This window comes from Emydura macquarii, unplaced genomic scaffold (genome assembly GCF_026122565.2).
Source record: "Emydura macquarii macquarii isolate MOO-44397 ecotype Brisbane River unplaced genomic scaffold, CSIRO-AGI_Emac_v2 contig_1253, whole genome shotgun sequence".
NCBI classification, from domain to species: Eukaryota; Metazoa; Chordata; order Testudines; family Chelidae; genus Emydura; species Emydura macquarii.
In genome coordinates this window covers 23,698,706-23,719,985 of record NW_027131390.1, presented here as the reverse complement: position 1 = coordinate 23,719,985, position 21,280 = coordinate 23,698,706, and positions in this window count along the sequence as shown.

The window sequence follows — 21,280 nt, the reverse complement described above, 5'->3', positions numbered from 1 at the left end:
CCAGGACCAGTCCTGTGTAGCCACGCAAAGGCAGCCTTCCTCCCACTAGAGCCATGCTGCCTGGGAAGAACAGGCAGAGCTGTCACCCATGGAGAAAGCTCTTCTGGGGGACAGGAGGGTTCCCTCCACTGTAGGTCCCGGAGGCTGGGATTTGCACCTCCTGTCCTCCTCTACAGGCTGAACTTTGAGCTGATGCTTACAGCGTTCACAGGGTCTCCCCTCACTGTCCAAAGGGATGTTAAGGTTTGGCCCAGGGTATTTCTGTTTGGATCCAGCTATTGCCATGTCTTTGTATTGGATTTATTGCTGCTGTTCGTGCAGTGTTTATTTCCTGTGCCATGTGATTGTTATGTACAGGGCCTACTCCTGCTTCCAGGGAAGTCAATGGCAAAGCTCCCAGAGGCTTCACTGGGAACAGAAGCAGGCCCCTAATGTCACTGCCCTGCAACCTTAATAGACAGAGAAAGTAAATCAATTAAAATTTATTGTGACAACCCTGCACTAGAAATGCAAATCTGTAACAATCCTGAAATGTCTCAAGCGAAGAGGTGAAATCCAGGCACCAGTGAAGTAAATGGCAAATCACTTCAGTGGGGCCAGGATTTCACCCAAGGTCACTGATATTTAAAGTGTCAGAGGGCCCAATCCTACAGTCCCTTTGGAGCTATGCTGCAGAATCAGACCTGTGGTTTGTAGCATGTAACTCACTATGTGCCTGCAGTAAATGCTCTACTATTGCACCTTATGTAGGGCACAGTGTTAGAGCTCTAGTTAGACCGTCCAAAGTCCTTTTTTCTCACTGAACAACAATTTAGTCTTTGCTCTATCTGTTCAGAAGTCAAAGAGCCACACTTTACCAATACCTGCATACGTGAGCCGGGGAGGAGGAGGAAGGTGCAAAAAAGCCTTCCTCTGTTTTCCCCTCCTCACCTGAGTCCCAACGCAATCTTTCCTCCTTGTACTCTCCAGATGCAAATCACCCCAAAGAGGGAAGAATGTAAAGGAGGTGGGTCTAGGTTCTCCCTCTGCACCAGCCCATGCAGTTGGCTGGCCACACCTTTGAAACATGCAGAGCACACTACAGTTTTGCTCTGGGAACTGGGCTGAATTATAAATTACCCACTGTGGCTCTGTAAGCACTCTGCAGTTACTGCGATGCTTTATTGTTTGAGGCTATAAAAGAGCTAAAAGTAATGGCATCTTCCACAAAGCACAACCCTAGATAAATACACTTCAACATGCACATCTCGGGTTTATAAACCTCTTTGTTTCAAAGTATTGTTGAGAAGGGTGGTAAGAACTGGGCAATTACTGTAAGAAGATTGCTTTGCAATTATTTGCATGACTTAGTTGAAGAGAGGTATCGATCCTTTACCCAGTACTGTGACTTTTATCAGCAAATCCTGTTTTTATTTTTATTTTATTTTATTTTAAGTTGCTCATGAACAATAGGGACATATTTACTTTTGGGTGGATTCCAGTGAAGTTGGTTTTTAAATTAAATTACCTCAAAAGACCCAATAGTACAGCATACTAAGCAGAAGGTATTTTGGAACAGCTATTTAGAAATAACTCACTGATAAAAACTGAGGAACAATTTGTGAAACACAGATATTATCAAAGCTCTTTTTCACATGCTCTGCAACCTGCTTGCTTACATTTATATCTCCTTCTTGACCTCCCACGTTTATCACTAATGAACTTGGTTTACTTGGGCAAAGGCAAACTTCTTTGTAGAAAAGAGACATTAGATGAATTACAGTTGCATTTGTTTGATTTACAACTGTACAAATATAAAGGCAATGTGGTTGAATGATCCAAAGACTAAAAAGATCTGAGTCCTGGGTTCTGCCAACAACTTTGCTGTGTGTCTAGTCGCTAAGGGAATCTCAGAGCCCAGGTCGACAGACTCAGGATTGTGGGGCTCATGCTATGGTGCTAAAAATAGCTGTATAGATGTTGTGGCTGGGACTGGAGCTCAGTCTCTGAAGCCCAGGACCCTGCACACGGGGCATATCAGACTCTAGCAGGCTGTAGCTTACAGTAGGCTCTGGTGTCTGTGTTACCTAATGCTTAAATAAAAATTATATAATTGTTTAATACAAGCTCTTGTTGGTTTTAATGAAAGAAGAATATAAACTCTGCCTGACTCTGTCTTGGGGGCAGCGATGCAAGGTGAGGGAATCGTAAAGAGATAGAACACTCGGCATTCTCTTTCATAGTGATTTTACATTTGTGCTTTCTTTCTGTGTTGCTTTCCATAATATAAAATAAGACTAAAAGTGCATGCTTTATTTATTGGAAAGGGAACTACGTTAATGAGTTTTAGTTCACGTAAGTGTTTGAGGAATAGCTCTTATTTATGCAGATATGCATAGTTTCACATGAATAAGGGCACTGACATATGAAGGACAAGTATTTACTCTTCTGATTAAAAAGATACTGTTGTCCAGTTGAGAACCAGACCTAAAAATTCATGATTTATGTTACCCATCAAACACCATGGATAGTGAAAAATCAAGGAGAACAAATGCCCATAGCTTGAAATTTATTCAGATAAATGCTTTATCAAGTGATTGTGAATAGCTAGTAGATATTGTTAAAACTGGTCTATTCACAAATAATTCATAAACAGGAAAAAGACTACATCTGTAATTAACGTTATTAACAATAAATCATTTGACCAACTCCACAACAAATATTTGCTAGTGGGTTTTAGTATTCCAGTTGTGTACCCATGAAGAACTACACAAAAACTGATATCAGGAACTGAAAATAATGCACTGATGTAAAAATGTATAAACATGTTTATTCTCAAATCCAGATCTGTACCATAAAGATAGAAAACGGAGAAAGGAACATACATGGCAAGATAGCTAAAAAATCAGAATATGTGAACAAAATATAGTCTCCAAATATATGTGTGGGGGGGAGCTGGTGTTATGGCAACTGAAAGTTTGTTGGTTTCCAGTGGACATTTTATTAACACACAGTTAAAGTTATAGATTTTACTTTAATTTTATTTTAAAGGGTTCATTTTCAGATCTTAATTTACTACATACCCAGTACTTACTTTGCACAGAGACCAATTCTGCACTGCAATAGCATACCAGTTCCCTCTTGTTTAGGAGTGTACCACAAGAGTAAATGTGTGGAAGAGATGCTATAAGGTACCACAAGACTATTTGTTCATATAAAAACTATTGTGCAAGTAATAATAATACTTAGTTCTTATAGTAACTATGGATAGGGAGAACTTCAAATGTTTCAGAGTCTGGGCTAGGTTCAGATGAATGCCCCAAAGCTCAGATGCTCATCCAGAGTTTATTCAAACTACCTCAACATTTTGAATCGTCAGAATTGAGCTGAAAATTCTGAGACTTGGAGAGCAAAGCTTTCTCATGAGAGATCTGGGGCTTTTCTTCAGGTCCAGCCAAAACTACCATATTGTGAGTTTTTATTTGTGATATTTTGGTACTTCTTGTTGGGGACGGAAATGGAAAGTTGCAAAAATACATACTGTACCCATACACTTCACACCCTCTGAAAAAGATTTGTTTTGAGTTTGATCCTAAAAGTAGATGAAGTTTCATGAAGGGTCTTTATTAAACCTTATTTGACCATACCTTATAATCCAGAATCTCTTGCTGCATAGCTTCAAGTAACCTATGCCTTCTGGAAGGGACATAAGAATTTTTTGTCATGGTTTGCACAATAGTGAAAATGGGCAAACAGCAGCTAACCAATGAAATGTAATAGCAAATGGAACAGGTTGGTCTTAAGGAGAGAAATCTCTTGCTAAGGACAGCAAAAAGTTCTGTCCTGGTGAAAGAAAGCAAAGCTTTCATAGAGAAAGCAGTGAGTCAACATCCGGGATAAAGAGTTCAGAGTCAAATATTCATATTTCAAGAGCTATTATGAACAGTTCCCATTCAGTCTTTCACTTTCCAGGGAGAAACTGATTCAGTGGGGAAAACTGATGCCCAAAACTATTTGCTCTAAGATCTCACTATGAAAACTGGAAACCAGCATTGACAATATCAACACAGCAAAGCATCCAGCAACAAACCAACATGGGTTTGTTGTTGGAAGAAGATTGTGAAAAGACAGAAGAATCACCTGTGGCGTAAGATAGCCCAAGGTAACCAAGTTTCCTTTAGTTTATATCTTCTGTAAATTTAAAGAACATTGTACTATATCATTCTTAATATCTGAGTGGCCTAACATTTGATGGGTGAAGCTGAATGTTAAATTGTGGTGTTTTATAATCCTCTGCTTAACTTTCTCTGTATGTAAATCTCTGAAGCTGAAATTCACCCAGAAAGGCAAGCCTGAATCTTTCCATGTCTGTTTACTGAGTCTGGAAAGTTGTGGGCACCATAATGCAAATAATTGCTGGCTGACACAAAGTCCTCTGCCCCATCTAAGATCTTCAAAGGGAGCTCTGGACAAATGGGCCCAGGGCAGTTGGGGACAGACTCCGTAAGGACCTGTAGAATCTACAAGTACATGGATTGGGTGAGCTGAAATTGATGCAGAGGGACAAGAATAGTAGCAAGAAAGGGGCTGTATTGTAGCCTAGTTGCCTGCCTTCAGTGCTGGGGGTGAATTCCCTCACTCCCACTCTCAGTGCATTTGCCTCTCAAAGTCTGATTGCTCCAACTTTGTGCCAAAAGGGGTGAATAAATGTGTCTGTGCCAGCAGTGGCATCTGGATCAGGAAGTCAAAGTTTCCTTAGCAAGAGGAGTAGTTTATTGGCTTTCTTGACTTGTAGTTGATCTTCAGTATTCACATCTTCTTTTAAGGATTTCTATCTTCATTAGTGCTTCCACTATTTCCTGTATCACTACTTTCAATGTGTTTTCTGCCTGGCATTTTGCTCAGCAAGGACTCTTTTCTTTTGCCAGCCCCACCTGGGGAGAAAATAGAACATTTCAATATCCTATTTAAATACATAGTGTTTCACAGTTCCTGTACACACAGAGCATTTATAGAACATAACCTTGACACCTCAAGGTGACCTTCAGGTGACATAATGATTCATCTATAAACATCCTTTTATTTTCTAACCATTAGTCTTACAGTATTACAGTGGCCAGATTGTATTTTAGTTGCTAGATCCTTACATAATATCTTTATTATTATTATGATTATTATTATCCATAAAGCTCAAGCTGCCTGAGCAATCTAAAAAATATACCCTCTTCACTGGGTCCCCATTCTCTAAGACACAAAAATATATCCATTAAATTCATATTATTGATTAATATTATATACTTATTTTGTGCTGTGCCCATCAACAAAGCATCTGGGCAAGCTCTTTAAAACCACAGCAATACCCCATTTTACTCATTTCCATTTGGGGCACCCATACAAAGATTAAGATTAGTAAACTCAATGTTTATGATTAGTGACAGAGTTATACCACTAGAAATCGAAGTTCTCATTGCACAGAAATGATACATCACAGGCAATAGCCAAGCAGGTCTCCCATTCTGTCTCATCTATGTGCCTTTGTCATCATCTGGAGGAGCCACCTTTGGAGATGAAAGGGGAGTTATCACTCCTTTGTAGTTCAGTTCCTTGTCTCTCAAAGCAGATTTCCATGGATGCCAATTAGTGCTAAGTGTAAAGGTGTATTTTTGGATTGGCCTGTTAGCATCTGTATATTTGTTGCAGTCTATTAAGGTTAAATCTGGTTTCATTTTTTTTCATCAAAACATTTAAATCTCCGAGTTCAAATACTCCCAAGTTTCAAAATTGGGTCTGAATTTTAGAGTTGAAGCCCACACCTAGTCACTATTGAACTGCATTGACCTGGATAGCCCAGTACTATCCCACACAACAACATATAATCTTCATGATTTTAATGGCTAATTTCTGTGACTAATGTAGGAGAATTCCACAGCAGACAGGTCTGGGGCACTGGCAGTCTGTGGCTAGAGATCCTGCTGGTAGATTGTAGGGACACACCCTGCCTTTTCTGGGCCTTTTTATATATATATATATATATATATATATATATATATATATATATATATACACATGTTGATTAGCCATGTAAAGCAAGGACTTACACACAAATTCATAGTGTTTCTCTGTTTGTCTCTCTGTGCCATGGTAACTTGTGAATGCCACACCCAATCAATTCCAAAATTTCAAGGAATATTCTAGGCAGCAATAGACAGAACCCTACTGATTTTGGTGAAAAATGAGAAAATCAGATGGGGAAAATGTGGCATCTAGTTAGCAGACCCAGCAGCTTCAACCACCTCTATAATTGTCTATAGATAAAAGAACGGGCTGATTATCACCATTAACATCTTCCAGCATCACAATACCTCCATTGTAGCTCTGCCCATCCTCAATAGAATTTTACATGTTGATCCCCTGGATCGTTTCTCTCTCATGCAGAAAGAAAAGAAATAAGAATGAGCATGGGGAAGGTAGTAGGGGGGAATGGGATGCACAGAAAACCCCAGCATGAGGGCGGGAGAGAAGAGGGGACAATGGTATTATGGGAGGGTGACACTGGAGACACACAGAGCTTCTGGCATAAGTGAGGGGGATTGCTGGGGGTTCCTGAAATAGAGGGGGCTGAGTGAGTGGCCCACAGGACCTTGTGGGGGGAGAGGGATGAAGGAATGCAAAAAGCCCCTGTTGCGTGCTCAGCCTACAGAAACAATGCAATGTGTCACCCTCTAGTATTACACATGGAGTGCCATTCACCTGAATCCAGAGCCAAGTCATCTAAGATAAAATGGTCATGTTTCATGATGGCAATGTAGGTTGTAATACGGCTGAGACTTCCCCCTCAAAAACATCCACTCCATATACACGTGTCTGTTTTTATTAATAATTAAATTTGAGTTGGCCATGGGTTTGGATAACGCCTACCCAGAAGTGCGTGTGTTTAACTTGCTTAATTACAAGCTTTACTCAGTAATTTCCCTATTTCCAATGAATTCCTTGGAGGATTAAATGATTTTTTAAATGTTTGGTGATTAATTAGTTTTTTATTTTCATAAAAAAACAGACAATGAAGAGCCCCAAAAGGGTAAAGGACTTACAGCTTGTATATATTTCCAAATACCTCATGGATAACAGGCTCGCCAATAGGCGAATTACACAAGTGCACAATTTTACAACTTGTCAAGGCTGCAAGACCAGGTGATAGAAAACGGAACCATACTACACAGACATAGCACGTTAGGGTGGGGGGTAACAGTAATAAAATAGGAGAAGACATACATGAGCAGGTAGTGGAGGGAAGGAGAGACACTTACCACACCCTTTTATTCTTTCTCAAGCTATGTCTACACTTAAGATGCTACAGTGTAGCACTTCACTGTAGCCACTCACTTCAGCAATGGGAGAGGTTCTCCCATCGCCATAGTTAATCCACCTCTCTGAGATGTAGGTCAACAGAAGAAGTCTTCCATTAATCTAAGCGCTGTCTACACTAGGGGTTAGGTCAGTTTAATGACGTCACTCAGGGGTGTGGCTTTTTCACACCTCTAAAGTGACATAGCTGGGTCAATTTAACTTTTGAGTGTAGACGGGGCCTACCCACATTTCCAAAGGGAAAGGGAAAGGGAGGGAGATGGTCAGCATTATCATTCATTTCCCCATATTTTCTGAGATTGCAGTATTGGCTGTGGAATCATATTGCTCTACGGACTCTGACCTTAACTCATTGCTCAATATATACGTCTGCTACTTTCATGCATGCTAGAATACTACTAAGACAGCAAAGAAGAAAAGTCCAGTAGCTAGGTTTGGGTGGGTTTTTTTTTGTTTTTGTTTTTCCCCTCTTCAAGCTACTGTTGTTCTGGTTCAGGGGTTTTCCTTTAAATTATAGTACTAACAGGCCAGCTGTATGACTCATAAGAAAACAGTTCCATATTTAGCCATTGTGGTTTAATTTTGACATTTGTCAAAGTCATGTGCATATTCCACTCGCACGTAGCTTATAGGCTGAAAAACTGTAGCTGTTTCAGACTTGACACCCCTCACTGAAAATAAAAACTTTTTACTGCTTTTTGACCTAAGTGATGAACCAGATTTGGGGCCCTGTGGATTGTTTCATTTAACAGGAGACACTGATGAAGGAGCCAGTTTCTGGTGCAATCCTGTTCATTTACAAACAATGAACAGAAAATCCTGTTTCCCTGAACACAGTAGGAGACAGTTTCTTTACTCACAGTTCCAAGACTCTTTCAGCCTGCACACAGCCCCAAATTTCTCTGTCCCAGCTTTTTCTCAGGGTCAGGCTACCAATGCCTCTGTGGCTGTGTCTGGTACTTCCTTACTGCCTTTTTTCTTATCCCTGGTCATTGCTACTTAACTACGCAGCTGTCAGCACATACATTATTTGCCATTGTGCAGCTGTGTGCATGCCCAGTGCAACCCCTCTTGATCACACTGCTGATCATGCCCAGAACTGTGAGAACAGATACTGCATTGACTGTTGTTTATTTCACTGTGGGCTTGTCTATACTTACCTCAGAGATTCGGCGGCAGTCAACCGGAGTTATGCAAGCTACGCAAAAAACTTATGTAACTCCCGTTGACTTCTCTGCTTCTGTTCTGTGCACCGTCTTCACTGCACTGCGCCGATGGGAACCGTGTTCCCGTCTATGCAGCGCTACGCCATTTGAGAAGGTGGTCTTAATACGTCGATTTCTGGATCGACTGAGCAGGTCTTCACTGACCGCTCAGTCGATCTAGAGAAGTCAATCTGACAGCGGCGACTTTGCCACCGTCAGTGTAGACATAGCCTGTGTGTTCTCCTTAGGGGAAGAGGAGAGGTAATGTTTTTTTATGTAATAGGACAAAAAATACCCTGAATATAGATGGATCTGAACTCAAAATTGAGACTCCAGGAACTTTTGGGGAGAGTGGGGTGGGCATTTCACAACGCCTATCAGATGTGGGATTCCAATTTCACCTCTATTGCCATGATGGGTCAAACCAAGATCTCAAACCCGAGCATCCCTAAACTTCAGGGCTTTTCAGATGCAGACCTCAATTTTGCAGCTCAGGCCCCTCTCTAATAATAGCCTTTAGAGTGGCACTGGGGAGCCTTATTGTAAAGCCTTATTACATGTATATTCCACTGATTTGTGACATTTAGAGCACAGTAAAATTACTGAAATTTCTTGCTGTGCGAAATCTTGCACAGTTCTTGCGTTTTTTTGTTTTTTTGCTACTTTAAAATGTAAATTTCGTTGAAATTTCACAAGACCTTTTTATTTATTTATTTATTTTGCAGGGAAGCATTTGACAAAGAGAAAATCACTTTTGTCTGATGGTTCACACTTGGCTATTGAGCAGCAGGAGGACAGCCTCATGGGCAGCCGGAGAGAGCAGAAAGTTTCTACCTGGCTGGGTCAAAAAAAAATCCCAGACATAAACAAATGGCCTGATCCTATGCCCTTCTAAATCAATGGAGGGATTCCCAGTGACTTCAGTGGCCATTGGATTGGGCCCCAAATTCTTGTGCACCACTGCTGATTCATGATCATAAGTAAAATTCAAACCAGTGCTAATCAAGGGCATAGTTGCAGCTTTTATTATGATCAGACCAGTAAATTACATCTCGCTTTGATGAACTGAATCCAACCCTTTACATTCTCTCATTTATTTTTCTTGCTTGTGAAACTTTCATGAACCTTTTCCAGTTTTGCTGTATAATTGTCACAAAAATGAAAAAGCCAGTTGGTTCTCTCCCATGTCAATTAGTGACTTTTTAGCCCTTCTTCCACACAATTCCCCCACACCTTCATCTCCCCCTAGCATGCCTGTTGCATCTCTGCAAAAGAAAAAATTGAGAGTACACCTTTTCACCACATGCCTCTATGGCCTTTGGTAACAGAGAAAGCTACCAAAGCTACCTCACTGTCAGCTACTGTGGTTGAAAAACTGTTGCATCTGACAGACATGTGATGCAACATTTTTTCTGAGAACTATCGTACTGTTATGCAAACCACCGAATTGTGGTCAAGGCACATATAGCAATGTAGATCATAGACTTTAATATCAGAAAGATCATCCAATCTGACCCCCTGCACGTTGCACGCCACAGAACCACACTCATCCACTGCTGTAATAAACCCCTAACCTCGTCTGAGTTACTCAAATCCTCAAATCATGATTTGCAGAGAATCCACTATTTACAATATTGTAAACCTGCAAGTGATCCATGCCCCATGCTGCCGAGTAAGATGTAAAACCCCCAGGGTCTCTGCCAATCTGACCCTGGGGGAAAATTCCTTCCCAGCCCCAAAAATGATGTTCAGTTAGACCCTGACCATGTGGACACGACGCAACAGCCAGACACCTGGGAAAGAATTCTCTGTACAATGTGAATTCTCGTTGTGGATTGAGAATTCTAGTTAATAAATAAAACAATTGCGTTAGAATGTAAAAAGCAGTCACACTCGTGCTCTTGTTTAGCTGGAAGAGCACGAGCACCTGGAAAGAGCACTAGGTATTTACCATATTAGGCAATTCAAGTTCACTCTACTCGAGTATGCTCAAGATGCCATAGCAAAGCAGACTTCATTGCATGTCCTGCCTCCTGCACTAGCCACTGCCCGATGTTTCCAAAGAAGGTAAAAACAAACAGCCTAAAAGGTACCTGGCTACTTGTGTGATGTTACACACTGGAGCAGAGAGGCAGTGGCATACCGAGGGTCTCCGGTGCCTGGGGGCCAAGCCTACATTTGCACCCCCCAGGCCTGCCTGCCCCACCCCAGGCAGGAGGGGTCCCGGAGCCGCCCCCAACTGCCCCGGGAAGGGAGGGACTGTACCTGCGGGGGGGGGAAGGGGGGAAGGCTTGGGAGTTGCAAATACAGGCTTGGCTCCCCACACTTACCTGCCGCACAGTGCCCACCTCTCCTCCTCCAGCTCCACAGCCCGGCACCGGCTTGGACACCCCCTCCTGAGGAGGGGTGCTGGGCCGGCCCTTCACAACGCGTGGGGGAGGTGCTGAGGGTCACCCCTCAGAGCCTCCTGCACCCCCCTGCCTATCACGGGTGAAGGGCCAGCCCAGTGCTTACCCGCCACCCCAGCCCTGCAGCCTGCTGCTGGCTCTAATGGGGCGGCCTCACCCCTCCCCCGGCCTGAGGGGGCAAGGGGGTGCCAGGCCAGCTTGACCCTTCATGACACGCAGGGGTGGAGGGTACAGGAGGCTCTGAGCCCCTCAGCCTCACCACCCTGGCCCGGGGACAGGGTGCCGGGACCGCTCTTCACAACAGGCGGCGGGGGAGAAGGTGCTTAGAGGCGCCCCTCAGAGCCTCCTGCGTCCCCCACCTCCTGCGTGTGGTGACGGGCCGGTCCAGCACCCTCCAGCAGGCTGGCACCCGGTGGCCTGGCCCCCCCCCCAGTACACCACTGCAGAGAGAGGAATTTCTCCAAATCCCCATCGGGATCAATTTATGCTCTGAAACATAAGATTTAAGTAGCTTAATTAGTTTTGCTTATTCAGTGATTAGTGGTGTGAGTGATCATGAACAACCCAGGTAAATAAGAAGTAACTGTCCACTGTAGACTGGTTTCAAGAAGAAGATGTAAGAAAACAAGAGGCAAAAGTGCCCCTGAGCATTCCACAGAATAAAAAGGAGGGAGCTATTAAAGCCAACGATGGCATTCAATGCTAACAAAAGGGCCAGACAGAGAGCGTTGGAGACTGAAGTCCTTCATTTACCTAATGGATAGGCACTGTGGAGCAATGAAAGAGAGAATCCCTCTGAATTCTACAGTTGAGAAAGTAGTTCTGTCTCGCTCTTCATTCAACACTTAGCCCCGGTCTACACTGACTTGGCGATTTGGCAGCATTCAACAGGAGTTATGCAAGCTAACAGTAGCTTGCGTAACTCCCGTTGACTGCTGTGCTTCCCTGCTGCGCGGCGTCTTCATTGCACTGCGCCACTTGAGTGGATGGTTTACTAGTGTCGACTTTTTCACTGACCGCTCCATCGATCCAGTTAGGTCCATCTTGCCGCCATCAGTGTAGACGTACCCTTAGTCTTGATGAGGAAATGGTTAAGAAGGGAGACATTTAATATCCTTTGTGACAGTGACAAGTCCACAGGTTTTTGTGGACACCTTTGCGCTAGGGACTCAACTGAGATGTCCAAACTCATTTCACATAGACCAGCAGACAGCCACCAGATGGCAGTGATGTTTCCAATGCTGTGTCCCCCAGTACACTAAGGAATCCCCCAGTGCCCCAGGAATCACTAAGCTATCTAGGCCCCTCCCAGTTCACCACAGAAAGCTGCAGATAGCTGTCCTCTCTTCTGAGATTGCCCCAGGCTAATGGACGGTTGCTCCCTCATAGATCACAAAAAGTTAAGTGGGGGGACTATCCTCAAAAGACTACCACAGGGTGTTGTGGGAAACTGATCATCAGAGAAGGCACCGTTGTCTAGGGGCATCCCCCACCGGATCATCAAAGAGGGTTGTGGGAAAGCTGCTTCCTTGCTGAGATACTCACAGTGAGTTGCATGTCATCTCCCTACATGAAATCAGAGTTGAAGACTTCTGAGTCTTCGTGGCCCATTTCTTGCTTTCTGGCTGACATGTGGAATAGACATAAAGAGGCTCGGTACGGCCCTTTAGGTTAGCAGCCACTCTTTTTCTTAGTGGCCCAATCAGCCAGAGACATTGGGGTACCCCCTGCTTGCAGAGAAAGAGAGAGAGAGATCTGCTGAACTTTGCATCCAAAGCTTTTATCTTCAGTAGAGCTGGTTAACAACTTCAGAAATGTGAAATGTTTCCATTGGAAGAAAAGACCTGTTTTTCACCAAAATGTTTGCAAAAAAATGTGTCCCTTTTCCCTACCAGCTCTAAGTTTCAACAGGTTGACTTCTGCTCCCAAACTGGCATTTACTTTTTTGTTGCTACCTTTAATGCGCTAAAGTTCATTTTGAAAATACTGACTGAATTTCACGTTGCTGAAAGATGCCCAGACAGACATGGCTTCCCCCTCCAGCACTGTCACGCTGCGGAAGAGGTACAGCCCAAGCACTGAGCACAAAGCATGCCTCAACCCTCACCTCCAGTCACCTTCTTCATTGAATCACTGGTTTCAGCTGAGACTTCTTCCTGTGATGGTGCGTTCCTTGTGTGTGATGTGAACTGGGCTGAGACCATCAATTCATTTTACATGGTGCTAGCAATGATTTTATGCACGGTAGTAACAGGCTGGAGTAGGACTGGTCGCTTACATTTTTAAAAGCTCTGGATTCCACACCCAGTCTTATGTAACAGAGGTGAGATTGTTTTAAACTTGTTGATTTCTTAAGTGCTTCTTGTTTTGAGTTGCTCTTTTTAAGCAGGTGATTTTTCCATTTCAAATTCTGGGCAGGAGGACTTTCCTCTGCCCAGAATATCCATGTGGAAGAGGAAGGAAGTTGAATTTGTAAAGGCTTATGTCCCTTTAACCTAGTTACATGTCTGTTAGGAACAATAAGCTTCAATTTCATTGAAATTCCCCAGAGCAGATATATTCCACCCTCCCTACACAATCATCTGCCCCAGGGATTTATTGCAGACACTCATTGAAATGAAGGAATTTATATGTATAAAGACATTAAAAATCTGCTAACCTATGGGCCCAGTTCTGCCCTGAAGTCAATGTAAATTGCCCCTGGGTATCTGAGAGGAGGATTAGGTCCTGTGGGTCTTTATTTCCTTCATTCTCTCCCTGTTTCTCTTCGTATTTCTTTCTCTCTGTCTTTCTGCCTATCTTGTGTTGTTTTTCTTTAAATAAAATATAACTGCAGAGGCAGTAATAGCAGGATCATCTCCTTCCTGTCTCTTCTCCTATCTCAGTGCAACCCCAGTTCTCCTGCCTCCCTTCCTAGTATGTGTCTCCAATTTTGTCTTCTTTCCCCGAAGCACAATGGCACGGCAGGAAACAAAGGCTGATCAGAACAGCAGCAAACTGGCAACAGGTTACCCACAGAAAGAGAGGAAACCAGAGGCATCAGAGCAGAAGCCTATTGCCTGGAATTGTAGATGTGAGTATGCTGTACTTGTACGTGCAGGGGGCAGAAGGCCTTCACACTGGGCTAACGTTAGCTTGTCTGACTGTGTCATCCAGAAACTGGCTCTATGTCTATTATATATGTATCTTGTGCCTGATGCTTTCTACGCTGTTCAGTTTCTCCTGAGAGTCTAGAGTTTTTAGGAGCTAATAAAGCCATGAGCCCAGCCGTGAGCACTGTCTAATTAATCCTTCCCCAGGGTCTACAGCATAAATGGTGTCTCCTCAGCAGCTGTGTCTGTTACATGAGCATTGTACCAATTAGTGTCTGATTCTTCCACAGAACCTACAGCAGACCCTAGTGCTGCTCCGCCTCCAGGAAAAGGCTGTTCTAGTCTATTTGCACCCGGGGTGCCTGATGATCTGCAGCACTTGGGCTGCTTGAGAAGGAAACATGCAGCCGGTGCTCTTTGTGCAGCACTGCCAGCTCTCATGACATTTGGTGTCTTTCCTGAAGCCCCAGCTCCTGCAATCACGTCATTCTGAACAGCACTCAGTGGGTGGCTGGGAAACGGTCACCATGCAGTTTCTATGGAAAAAGCTCCGTGATGAGTTAGTTGGCTGGTATTCCTGACTTAGTCCTTTCTATAGAAGGTTAATTTCATTCCATACATCACTGTGTTCATCCATTTTCACTTAGTGAATCTCTCCTGGCAAAATAGAAACTTTCATATGAAAACTCATTTACATCTATCCACAGCAAGGTTCTTACACCTTCCTCAGATGCAGTTAGTGCTGGCCTCTGTCAGACACAGGATACTGAACTAGATGGGCCTATGGTCTGAGCCAGTCTGGCAGTTCCTATATTCCTACCAAGAGCTTTTAAAAAATAAATTCTCACCCTTCTAGTCAGGTTCTGTTAGCTGCTGTACTTCCACCTGGGGTGGACTCAAATAAAGGAGATGAGACTTTGAAATGATGAAAATATTTAAAGAGATAAAACTACTATGATCGCCTCCTGTCTCCCTGGGGTTATGATGTTACTTCTGGCTGGCAGTCTGCGAGAACAGGTTTCTATTCCTTGGTCCTTGCCAAATGGCTCCCAGAAAATTTGAGACTAGACTTGCATGCCTTTATTTTGTTTGACTTACTTATAGAGTGCCTCTTGGTGCAGCAGCTGGGCTCCTCACACCTTTCAAAAAGCACATCCATCCATAACAATCCATTAAGAACAGTAGTATCAGCCTCTCCTTTAGGCCTTGTTTTCATGATGAAAACAAAGGTTCTACTAACTTCAGATAAAATCTTAGTGAAGACAAGGCAGTTAATAGTTGTCACATGTATTAGCAGGAGGAGATAAAGGCTATGGGGAGTCTAAGGTTTACCTTGACTAATTAACAGATGTGAAAACTACACAGTGCTTTGTCTTCACTAGGATTTTACCTCAAGTTAGCTAACTCAAGAATACACTTTTTTTGTTCAGTGAAGATAAGGCCTTTGTGGTGACTGGCATCTCATCCTCCCAAAAGCTGTCATTAGCAATTGCTGTCAAAAATGGATCTCAGCTCATCCCGCTGGTTTTCACCCACCATGACTAGCACAAACCCATTTTCCAGATTATAGCTTACATCACCCTAAGGTACCTTTGACTATCTGTATGTAAATCGTGTGAAGCTTTACCACCAAAGATGATACATTTATCTCTTTTCATTGTGATCAGAAGCAGAAGCAAAATCAGTCAATCTTATAGATGAAGTAGGTGAAAAATGTTTTACAGGGAGAGTTCTTGAATCTGTTAATTAGTAGAGGCACTCTGCTTTCATCAGGCTCATCAAACTTTGAGAACTTTGATCTGGATTTTGCAGGTGCTATGTTAGGAGAGAGGAAATTATCCTCTTTCAGCCATCTTCACAGACAAGGCAAAGGAACATGACAGTCTGGGCCATGTCCAGTATTCTGGTGTTTCAGTTTTGCATGAAACCATGGAATGCAGAGAAGTGTGAAAATGGGGGAAGAAAAAACACCATGCTTTTAGACAACAACGGTAGCTTAGGTTTGCACTTTGACTGGAGGTTCTTGTTTGAGGTTCACCAGTTAGTCTGTGGCTGCTTTAAAGGAACAGCAGTTCTTCATGGGCTCCTGTGCCTTTCAGATTTCCTTCCCTTTGAAAATATTTCATGAAGAATATTAAGTGACTAAGAAATGAGTAGGACTGTGTTTTACATTGCCACTAATTCAGCCTTCACTAGTGAAATCACTTTTTAGGCCAGCCCTGCCTTTTGTAATAATACTTTGATTTCATTTTTCCTGAGCATAATTCTCAGACATAGTACACAAAAAAAGTATTTTCATGTGAGAGTTTAGTTAGGTGACAAAACACAGTGGTGTATCATTTTTAAAGCTTCTTAAAATTAGTTATAATGAGGTGAAAGTATAAAAATAGCTGTTATTTAATAAATATATCTCAGATATTATTATCTGCTTCTGCTGGAGTATAAAACAAAAAACAGCCATATGGCCTTCATCCAATGCCCACTGAAGTGAACTGACAGACTCCTGTTCACTTCAATGAGGGCTTGGATCAGACCCTGTCTCTGAATGTTTTTAAGTACTTTGTATACATGCATCTTGGTCCATTTTCCTGCCAGGTTGTTAAAATTCACCTCCTTTAGGCCTCTTCAAATGCAACTGATTCAGTATGGTTTTATTCGGTTTGGGGGTCACAGTTTTTACACAGTGTGTTCTACCAACTTTGTCAATAAATACTCTGGCAGAAGCGGAGCAATTTACCCTTAAGGACTGGATTCCTTTTTGTGGGTTTTCATGCTTTGTGAATCAGGGAGTTAGTAAACAAAATTACCACGACAGATACTTGACACATGTATTTTTACAAGTTCAATATAGTGTTAGTTGCCTGTGACTAAGACAGGTTTTACTACCCATCTGTCATGGTGGGCGCTAATGTATCCAAGTCATTACAATATCTGACCCCTGTGAAGTGCCTGGGCAGCAAAGCCAAGATTCACCACATACAGCAAGGCAAAATCTCCATTTTGCCACTCAGGGCTGCAGGTGTGGGGAACTGGAAAGAGATTAGGTGGCTGGGAAGCAGATACAGCTGCGGCTCCTTACCCTGGTGAGCCCAGTGGCCATGTATAAAGCAGGCTGGGGGGACGGATGAAAGGAAAAGGGAGTTTGAAAGCAGCACTAAGTGAGTTTAGAGCTCTGGGAGGAATGTGTCAGTACTTGGGGAAGCAGCAGCAGCAGCTGCTGCTACTTCTTTTCTGTTTGGTCAAATGGTACTAATGCTAGTATGGAGGAAGAGTGCACTGTGTGGCCCTTATACTTCGGTGCATGCTAGTAAGTGCATTGTAAAAAATAAATGAACTGTGTTATAGGACACCTGGCTGCAACACTTGCATGTTAAATCTTTGCAGGAAAATAGGCGGAGATGATCAGGGCTTTTGTTCTTGATTTAGGAATGTTTAAATTTGAGTAGTAAATAAGAAGCAGATCTTACAGTCCTGGCTCGGTATTTTTCCCTCTCCCTCTAATGGCTAGAGCCCTTTGATTATCTGAAATGGCTTGCAGTACTTGCAAAACGCTGTGCGTGGCAGAGTACTGCCATTTTCCCTGTTGCGCTCCTTAATTAAGATTTCTTAATCTTCCTTCAGCTATTCCTCAAACTGGCCACCAGATGGCAGTGCTCACCTAACTACAGGCTCTCATAGTTCTTCATTTGAAAAGCAACGAATGTAAAATCAAGTCTCTTTCACAGAGTGTTGTCATGAAATATGCACCAAAAAGACCTTTTTTCCCCAACAAATGTAACTAGCTCATCTGCCCAGAGACACGATTCTCTCCTATCCTTCTCTCATCCCTAGCTTCTGTCCTTACTCCTATCTTTAATGGACCTGTTTCTGCTGTGGCAGTAGCTACTGTTTGGGATTCTGGTGATTTTGCTCATTCTGGTGCTTCCACTAAATGCTCGATGCTTTTGGGAGCCCACAAAATGCTTAACCTGTGTGGGTCCCTGTGGCAGTATTGGGAAAGCAGTGACTGGTCGCAGGATAGTAAATGTTTAATCAAAGGCATTTGTCACTGGCTTTAGGGAAGGCAGGGAGCTCAGTGGCAGTAGATCTTTAGCGGCTATCCGGAAGGGCATTCTGAATGTGAGTAAGTGATGGTGGGGAGCTGGCTCAGACACGTTTGATTAGGAGGACAGATGATAACCTTCAGATGACAAGTAATTTGGGACCTTTTGGTTCTTCCCGTCTCTACTCTAGAGCTCACTGGGTCCTTTGTATCTTATGAATTTTATCTCTGGATGAGCCTCCACAGGTGTCATCAGCTTTGTCTGTCACTCCCCTGTAAAGGGAGCCGATTCTGCCACAAAACAACTCATGTCTTGCTCTTCTCCATCCATTCCTCTGTGCTTCTGCCTCCTGTTGCAAGAGAGGTTGCTTCAGGTGTCTCTACTGCTCCATGGGCCCAAGCCCTGTTTGCAGTATCTGTAGCAAGAGCAAGATTCGGTTTCTCATTAAGCACTTTGGTACATCAACCCCATAACTTTGAGTCGTTCATTAGGTATGGCACTTTTTATGTTGCTTATCTTTCACTGTTGTTCATTTGTAAGGATGTGATTCTGGCAACAGTGTTGACAGTTTTGACTTGAGATATCAACTTACTGGTGACACTTGAGATGACACTGACTTTGTTGCAATGGAATTTTTTTCCCGTTGTTGCTCCCTTCAGATTTTTCTTCATAAATGTTTGATGATTTGTATGTCCTTCCCTCCCACCACTCCCCCCCCCAGCGAATCATTTGATTTGGATTTTCCTGGGGTCCCTGGCATGATTAATTTTTGGTTTTTCGTGAACACCTTCAAAGAGCTGTTTGAATTTCACACAGATACAAATGGGAAATTATTCTTTCCTATGGTTCTTGAAAACGTTTAAAATATTTGTGTTCTGGTGAGGGTGCTGAATGTTGAAGTCCCAACAACTGGTGCAAAGTTATGATGTTGCGTATTGGTTAATTTGGGATATCCCATCACCCCTTAGCTTCACTTTTTGGATCCATGCATGATAAATATACAACTGTGCTTAACAACAACATGTTAACTGTTTGGGGCAGGGACTGTCACTTTCTATATGTTGATCCAGCACCTAGAACAATGGGAATAGGTTCCTGATCTGTTTGCATGCTGGGTGCTACTGCAACATAAACATCTAATAATATTGAAACTGGTTGAAGTGTGCTTCACTCTGAAAACCTACTATGTAAAATGGCACCTCCTTAGTCAGCAGGACTGCTCCCAGTGTTTTCAGAATAACTTGAGAATGAAAATAAGGTTGTATTTTTTACTGTTTTTTGCTCCTGTTAACTCTGCAGAGCCAGTACTGCTATGGGAAGGTGAGCTGGATTCTAGTCTACCTTGTGCATTGTTAATAGAATTGTTAACTCAGTTCTGTTTGCAAGGCCAAATTCTGGTCTCAGTTAATTTTCTGCAACACTGCTAAAAGACAATGAGGGTAAATACTGAAGGCAAAGGGCTTATACAGTGGAGCTGAGGGCAGAATGTAGCTTTTGTTGAAGTTCTCCTACAAAAACATAAGCGAGTGTTTGCAGTTTTACATTGATCTTAGTGGGAGGCTGCAGGAGAGCATTTCTGCCACGAGGAGGTGCTGTGAGACTGCAAACTGGCTGCATGCCTAACCTGATCTACATGGTTAACTATGGTGTGTCTCAGGCCTGGTCTACACTGACAATGTAGGTCGACAGAATGCAGCTTACCTCGACCACAAAGTATGTGTGTCCACTGGCATGGAAGTTCCACCAACCTAAATCAAGCTAAAATTCGACTTAATAAAACCACCTCCGCAAGTCGAGTAGTGCTGAAGTCTAATTGTGTGGGTCGAATGAGCATCAGTGTAGGCAGAGTGCAACGTAAATCGACGTCATTGGCCTCCAGGAGGAATTCCATAAAGCTCCATTGTGACCACTCTGGACATTTGCACTCTGCTGCATCATGGCTACATGGACAGGAAACAGACCCTCCCTTGAAGCCCTGAGAAAATTTTGAATTCTCATTTCCTGTTTGGTCAGCACAGAGAGAGCTTTGTAGTTGAACTACTCATGGTGACTGCACTCCTCAAACACACTCCAGCATGGAGTCGACCTGAGGTCTTGGATCTCATCAGCCTGTGGAGTGAAAGGTGTGCTCTGGCTCAGCTCCGAGCCAGCAAAAGAAATTTGGATATTTACGAGAACATATCCCGTGGTATGGTGGAGAAGGGCCACAACAGGGACATGCAGCAGTGCTGTGTTAAAATCAAAGAGCTGAGGCAGGCATATCAGAAAACTAGGGAGGCAAACAGTCCTTCTGACTTGTCACCAAAGACATATCGCTTTTACGAGGAGCTGCATGCGATTCTCGACAGTGATCCCACCACTGTACCATGATGTAGCACAGATACTCCACAGAATCCCAATTCAGGATAAATGAGGAAGATTCTGTGGATGAGGAGGAGAACAGGGGGCAGGTGAGCAGAGTACCCATTCTCCCTGAGAGCCAGGACCTATTTGTTACCTCAGAGTAGCCCAGCTGGACACAGGACAGTGTGACTGATGCCCCAGAAGGCACATCTGGTGTATGTGTATAGCAAATAGCATTTCTGTGGTTATAGCCCCAGTCCACCTTCTTGTTTCTTGGAAAAAAGGAGTTTGTTTTTGTGGGGATGGGCTTCCTGGGTGTTGATCCACTTAAACAGAGGTTTATCTCCGGAACAGACTATTTATGTGCACAGGTATGCTCCAAGAATCCTCCATGGATATCTCTAGGAAACTTTCATGTAGGTACTCTGCAATCCTTTGCAAAAGGTTTCTGGGGAGGACAGCCTTATTTTTTCTGCCACAGTCGGACATTTTCCCCCACGACTCTGCTATTAAATGAGTAGGCATCATTGTGGAATACAGCATAGCAACATAAGAGTCAGGTCTGTACCCAGATGCTTGCTGCAAATCTCCCCTTTCCTCCTCTGTTGCCCTCAGGAGACTGATAACACACATTGTCACCTAGGGAAGATGGCTCAAGTTTACAGTACACAAACAATATAGTCACTGTGTGTTATTCCCCTGCCATGGATGGTGTCCTGGGCCTCAACACAGACAATTCCTAGCCATGACATTGTTGGCATGGGTGTTAGACATCTGGGAACGAGTGCCCCTATTTTTTCTCCAGCGACACTTCATGCACACCCTCCTCCAATCACTTTGGACCA